This window comes from Peromyscus maniculatus, chromosome 6 (genome assembly GCF_049852395.1).
Source record: "Peromyscus maniculatus bairdii isolate BWxNUB_F1_BW_parent chromosome 6, HU_Pman_BW_mat_3.1, whole genome shotgun sequence".
NCBI classification, from domain to species: domain Eukaryota; kingdom Metazoa; phylum Chordata; class Mammalia; order Rodentia; family Cricetidae; genus Peromyscus; species Peromyscus maniculatus.
In genome coordinates this window covers 2,874,752-2,881,308 of record NC_134857.1, presented here as the reverse complement: position 1 = coordinate 2,881,308, position 6,557 = coordinate 2,874,752, and the positions used below count along the sequence as shown (strand labels likewise).

General features: G+C 37.1%; 1 pseudogene across 1 annotated transcript; it reads left to right on the top strand.

Annotated features, from left to right (window-relative positions):
- Positions 1 to 565: 565 nt before the first annotated feature.
- Positions 566 to 5,367, top strand: LOC102924012 (non-histone chromosomal protein HMG-14 pseudogene; annotated as a pseudogene). The gene has a single exon (XR_013051979.1). The product of XR_013051979.1 is annotated as a non-histone chromosomal protein HMG-14 pseudogene (transcript).
- The last annotated feature ends 1,190 nt before the right edge of the window (positions 5,368 to 6,557 follow it).

The window sequence follows — 6,557 nt, the reverse complement described above, 5'->3', positions numbered from 1 at the left end:
CTATAAATGTAGTGAATGTGGTAGTTTTGCAGTTTATATTAGTCTTTATACAAGAGTAAAACTTAATGTGTAATTTGTCTGTTAAGGCCTTTTCATTTTACAGTAGTCTTTGAAGACCTAAAAAAAAAAAAAAAAAAAAAAAAAAAAAAAAAAAAAAAAAACCATAATACTGAGGGAAATCTGGCCATAAAGAATTTGGTAAGATCTTTACCCAACAGATTTACATTCAGTTACACAAGATTACTCTGGAGAAAATATTTGACAAGTGTCACCAATCTGTTCAAGCATTATGATGCCCCTCTTTTTCTATTTGCATTTTTAAACTCATATAAACAAAAACCTATGAATTTAAATGATGAGCTAGACCCTTTCTATTCCACATTTCTCTTCAATTACATGAAATTAAGGCATCCAGGTATAAAACTTGATGTGTATTAGTGCCTTTTCTGTTGCTGTGATAAAATATGTCTATGTCAACTTGTAGAGTAGTTGGCCCTTGGGTCCACAAAGATACCGGATCACCATGAAAGTGGCATGGCAACAAGTGTCAAACATGGCAGCTAAATGAGGAAGCTAAGAATTCACATCTTCCACCTGTGGCATGAAGGGGAAAGTGGGAACTGGAAATGGTGTGTGAATGTGAACTCTCATGTTCACCTCCACGGACATACTTCTTCCAGCAGGGCAATCATCTAAATCTCCCCAAATTGTGGGAGGACTACCCACCACCCCCACATTTCCCCAGAGTGCTCTTGAGTAGGAGCAGCAGAAAATATTAGATAGAAGGATTTCGAGTGGGGAGAAACAGAAAATACAGGATAACCTTGAGAGGGCCTGGAACCTATTCCAACAGACCTTGATTGTCTCTGCCCTAGGGTATTTACAGAAATGCCAAGAGTTGGAACAAAAGATGCCCCCCCGCCCCAGCACAGCCCAGTACAGACCATATCAGATACCTGCACTCAGACCCATGGTCCAACCATCCTCTCTATGCAGACCTGCTGGGTAAAGCCACTAGGAAACCTGAAAATGGGCCCTCACAGGTCCCCCTTTTTTAATATATGAAAAACAACTCCTCATTACTAGTTCATAGCAATCTCCATAGCTGTCACTTCTTTCAGTATGGGAATTGAGAATAATAAAGATGACATTTCTTTTTGGGATTGGGTCCAAGGTGACTACAGCAGTCTTAGCTGCATCCCGCCTTTTCTAAACCAAAAACTCTTAATGTATTTGCAAACTTAAAGAATCCCTTAGTTTCATCAGTAACATCAACAGGTTAACAAATTGTGCTATATATAGTTACAATTCCATCAATCTTACATCTCAAATTAAACTCTTAACAGAACCATTTGAATTTCTTGCTAAGAGAACATAGGAAAAACTTCTGATATATTCACATCAAACTTAAATATTTCATTAACTTCAAACCAGGGTGGATTACTATCAATACATTCAACCTTAATTCACTCATAACTCCCTCTTTTATATTTTTTTAAAACAAAATCTTGAACCTAGTTAGGAGAAAATCCAAACTTTTCCATTTAAACACAACACTAGTTCCATAAGTAAGTCCGTTTTTACATAAACATTTCCAATAAAAGTTCCATTTTTAACACAAAACATTTCATGAATCACCACAGTTAATAAGGCATATATGCATATGCAAAACTGTATCTCGAGCCTAGGTAGAAACAATAAATTTCTTCGTTTAAATAGTTCACTTTTTTAACACAAATAATTCCAGAAAACAGTTCCTAGGTCATCACCATAAGTAAGTTCAAAATTATTCCATTGCAATGAAATCACTTTTGTTCATATCTTAAGTACCAAAATTTAAATAGTAAATCATGGTACCAGCCTTCCAAATATGAAGAAATGTTTTACAAGTAAAAACTTTTTGCAGCTAACAATTTTAGTTCAAACAAGCATCTCTGCACCTTTCATTCTCCAGCCAAAGACATCTTTAGTTACAGTAGCATTTTAAACTGTGTCATAGTTTGCCGCTAGCTCAGGTTTTTCTTTGCTGCATTGATTTTCCAATGGGTCTCAGTTGCAGATGCTTCTCTGTGATTGTCGTACAGGTTCTGGTGTCTGCAATTCTTAGCATCTTAGCAGCTTCTGGAGCTTTTGAAAATGCTCAGACTGCCAGCTTGATATATTAAGCATAGAGTCACATTCAAACATTTACACTTTTTCACCATATACATTAAACATACACTCACACTCAACATTTACACTTTTTTACTAACTCACATATAACATGTCAACATATACTCATTTATGCTTCTTACAACCTAATATTCTTAAAGAAACTTCTTAGCAAATATACTTATATATTTACTTCTTACATTCTTATTTTTAACTTACATTTACTTATACATTTACTTCTTATATTCTTATTTAAACTTACATTTGCAACTAGCATCTTTACTTTTTACAAGCTTATTATAGGACTACCTTTGCAAATATACTACATGTCTTTACTTTTTAAAACTTATTACTACATATCTTAAAGACATTCTATACATCTATTAGCATATATCTAACTTAGCAAACACCTAAAAGATTTCTACCAAACTTATACTATAGCACTATTAGACTCTCTTAACACAACAGGAAGTACACAAATCATTTCTAAAGTTCAGAGTTTCTAGTCAGCTTTGATATACAACACTGGGATTTAGTGAGTGTTGTTATTATGGAGTTGTAACACTTGTTGCTAAGGGACTGTAACATTCTTGGATGAAGCCACACCCCAAAGTTGCTGAGTTCTTTCAGCCATTCTGGAACTAGCAGAGATGCGCTCTCAGTGGTAAATGGTTTTTAACTAGAGGCTGTCCCTTCACCCCACTTCATAATAGCTCCCCTAAATGCTTCAATTTAGACAAATGTTTCTGTTACAGCAGTACTTTTGGTTTGCTCTACTGAAAAGCTTTGCTTCAGGCTGAGGGTGAAATTACCATATTGAACAGCTGTAATCTCTTAGCAAAAATCTTACACAGCTATTAGGTGATAGAAAGTATTTCCCCAAAGGAGCCATAAAACCAAAAAGTGGCATAGCTCCAAACTTAATTTCCTTACATTTTGCATTAACCAGTGAAAAAACCTCTGAAACACTAATTCAGCCACGTTCATTCTAGTTCCTCTATGAGAATGTCATTGGAGCTGACCTTTCTTAGTTCCGTGCTCCTTACCAAATGCTCCAGTAGCCACCAAGCTTCATTCTCCTCTTGTGAAAAAACACAAACCTGTCCTCGATCCTATATTAACACAGAATCAGGTCCCTTCCATAATCCTGAGCAGGAATCTTTCTATTTCACTTGAGCAAAAGTCACTTTGGTACCACTGTACCAAAATCTATCCATGGCAGACTGCTCACAGACATCCATATTCAAAAAGTTCAGAATGAAAAGAGCATGATTTAATGCATTATGTGGTGATTGAGGGTAAATTTCTTCCTTTTTTACTTTTAGTTTTTGAAGCTGTATTTTAAGACTGCTATGAGCCTTTTCTACAATACCTTGTCCCTGAGGATTGTAAGAAATACCTGTTTTATGTACGATTTCCCATTGGGTACAAAAGTGTTGAAAAGCCTTACTACTATATCCAGAGCCATTATCAGTTGTAATAATTTTTGTTATACCCATATAAAAAAAACACTTCAAGCAGTGTGTAATGACATGCTTTGTAGCTTCCCCAGATTGTGCACTAGTCATTAAAAATCCTAAATAAGTGTCAATGGTCACATATACATATTTTAATTTGCCAAATTCTGCAATATGAGTGCCATCCATTTGCCTTAGTTGATTAGGAACAAGACTTCGATGGTTTACCCCTAAGTGAGGGACAAGAAAATATTTTGGACATACCCCACATTGTTTAACTGTTTTTTGAGCTGCTTCCTTGGTAAGATCAAGTTGTTTTCTTAAGGTTTTTCTATTTTGATGAAGAGTATGTGACTGTTGAGCCATTTCCACTTGGGATAATGCTACTATCCTTGTTAACTTATCAGCCACTGCATTACTCTCAGCTAAAGGACTAAGAAGATTGGAGTGAGCTCTAACATGGCCCACAAAGCATGGGCATGGCAGCTTTCTTTTATGAAAAGCATCTTGAATTTGTTGAAATAACATTTTAACTTGATTGTTGTTAGTCCCAATATAGGGAACAGTTTCTATGATTTGAAGAGCTCTATAAATATATTGGCTGCCTATATATAAGTTAAATGACCTGTCTACAAGAACCTGAACAGTCATGTTCACTGCCTATAATTCCACTATCTGTGCAGAAGCTGGAGTTGTTTTTACTACATAACTTTTTCCATTAATAACATAAGCACCTGAGTTCGTGCGGTGGCGGCCGAGGCGGTGTAGCTCCGTGACGGGTTCGGCCTCGCACGCGCCTCCCACCCAGCGCTGCCACGATGCCCAAGAGGAAGGTTAGCGCTGCCGGAGCGGCCAAGGCGGAGCCCAAGCGGCGCTCAGCGATGCTGTCGGCCAAGCCCGCCCCTGCCAAGGTGGACGCGAAGCCAAAGAAGGCCGCGGGGAAGGATAAACCATCAGACAAAAAAGTGCAAACAAAAGGGAAGAGGGGAGCAAAGGGCAAACAGGCGGAGGTGGCTGACCAGCAAACCACAGATGTGCCTGCAGAAAATGGAGAGGCTGAGAACCAGAGTCCAGCCTCTGAAGTGGAAGAGAAAGAAGCCAAGTCCGACTAACCATCCATCGTGTCTGTCAGTGTCCCGCCTCCCTTCTTGTACAATCCAGAGGAATATTTTTATCAACTATTTTGTAAATGCGAGTTTTTTAGTAGCTCTAGAAACATTTTTAAAAGGTGGGGGGAAGTCCCGCCTCATCCCATTTTTTAAGTGTAAATGATTTTTTTAAGAGGTTAAATCACTTGCTGGTTGTTTATTTTTTGGTACAACCAGAAAATAGCAGGATACTGAATCAGGAGAGGCTGTGACTGTCTCGGGGGGTCACCATAATATTCCGTAGAGGGGGCTAGTTTTATATCCTACAACACAAAGCATACTTGGAGTCTTGGTCGTGCATTTGTGTCTGGAATATTTTCAGTTATTTCTGGTCTCCTGTTTCTAGTAGAACTGTATCCTAAAAAACCACTCCTCGGTCCTTGCCCTGTCAGAACTGTCTCTGGTCATGGCAGTCCATTTTCCTAACAGTTGTGATAATGTGCTGTGAAAGATTGAAATTTTGAGTATGTACTGTATGTGGCATAAAATTGTGAGTCAGTGGAATTAAGGATTGTGAGCATTTGATTGTTATGTGAGGTCTTAGGGAAAACTTGCCAAGCTTAGGATGGAACATCACTGGAATAAGTTCAAAGAAACAATAATACATGGCTCTTTTGGGTACGTGAACACAATGTATGACTCTTAGAATTTGGGTCCATGTTTTAAGAATTGAAATGTCTGTGTACTCAACCAATAAAGTCTCAGTTGTGAAAGAGTAAAAAAATAAATAAATAACATAAGCACCCTTTCCATTAGAAGATCCATTAGTAAAAACTAGCATAGCATCTTCTACAGGGTCTTTCATAGTGATTTTAGGAAATACAAAGGAATGCATTTGAATAAATTGCAACAATGGATCATATGGGAACTGATTATCAATTTGGCATGAAAACAGAAAAAGCAATTGTCCAAGAATCACTATTTTGAAAAAGCCAATCAACTTGCTGCTTTGTAAAAGGAACACTAATTACCATAGGTTCTATACCAAAATAACATCTAAATCCAATTCTGCTTTTTTTTTTGTACCAAACAAGCTACAGACTCATAGTAGGGATTCAATGTTTTGATTGGTGAAACAGGAAGCTGTAACCATAAGAGAGGATTGTTTTGCCATAACACTTCTGTAGGAGCATGTCTAGTGGGTAAAATATATGTATAAAAAGGTAGGGTGAAATTAATGTAATGTACTTGCTGGTTTTGAATAGCCTTTTCAACTTGCAAGAGAGCTTGTCTACCTGCTTCAATTAACTCTCTGGGTGAATTAGGATCATTATCTCCTTTTAAAACACCCCTTAAAGGTTTCAAATCACCTGCAAATAGTTTTAAATAAGGGTGTAACCATTGTATATCCCCCAATAATTTCTGAAAACCATTTAAAGTTTTTAACTCATCCTTTCTTATTTCCAATTTTTGAAGTTTTATTTCCTTGGGGTATAATACATGTCCTAGATATGGAAAAGGTGACTGTCTTTGCACTATCTGTGAAGTGATCATTAACCCTGCTTGAGTATGACAGTGCTGAAGCTGTCCTAAGGCATCAAGAAAAATTTCTTTGTCTTTATGCACAAGCAAAATATCATCCATGTAATGAATAATATAAGCCAGCTGAACTTGCTCTCTAACTTTTTGGATAGCTTGAGCTACAAATTTCTGACACAGTGTTGGGCTATTAACCATTCTCTGGGGCAAAACCTTCCAATGGAATCTTTTCATGGATTCTTTAAAGTTGGCTGAGGGAACATTAAATGCAAATTTTTGACAGTCCTGGAGAACTAAAGGAATAGTATAAAACAATCCTTTA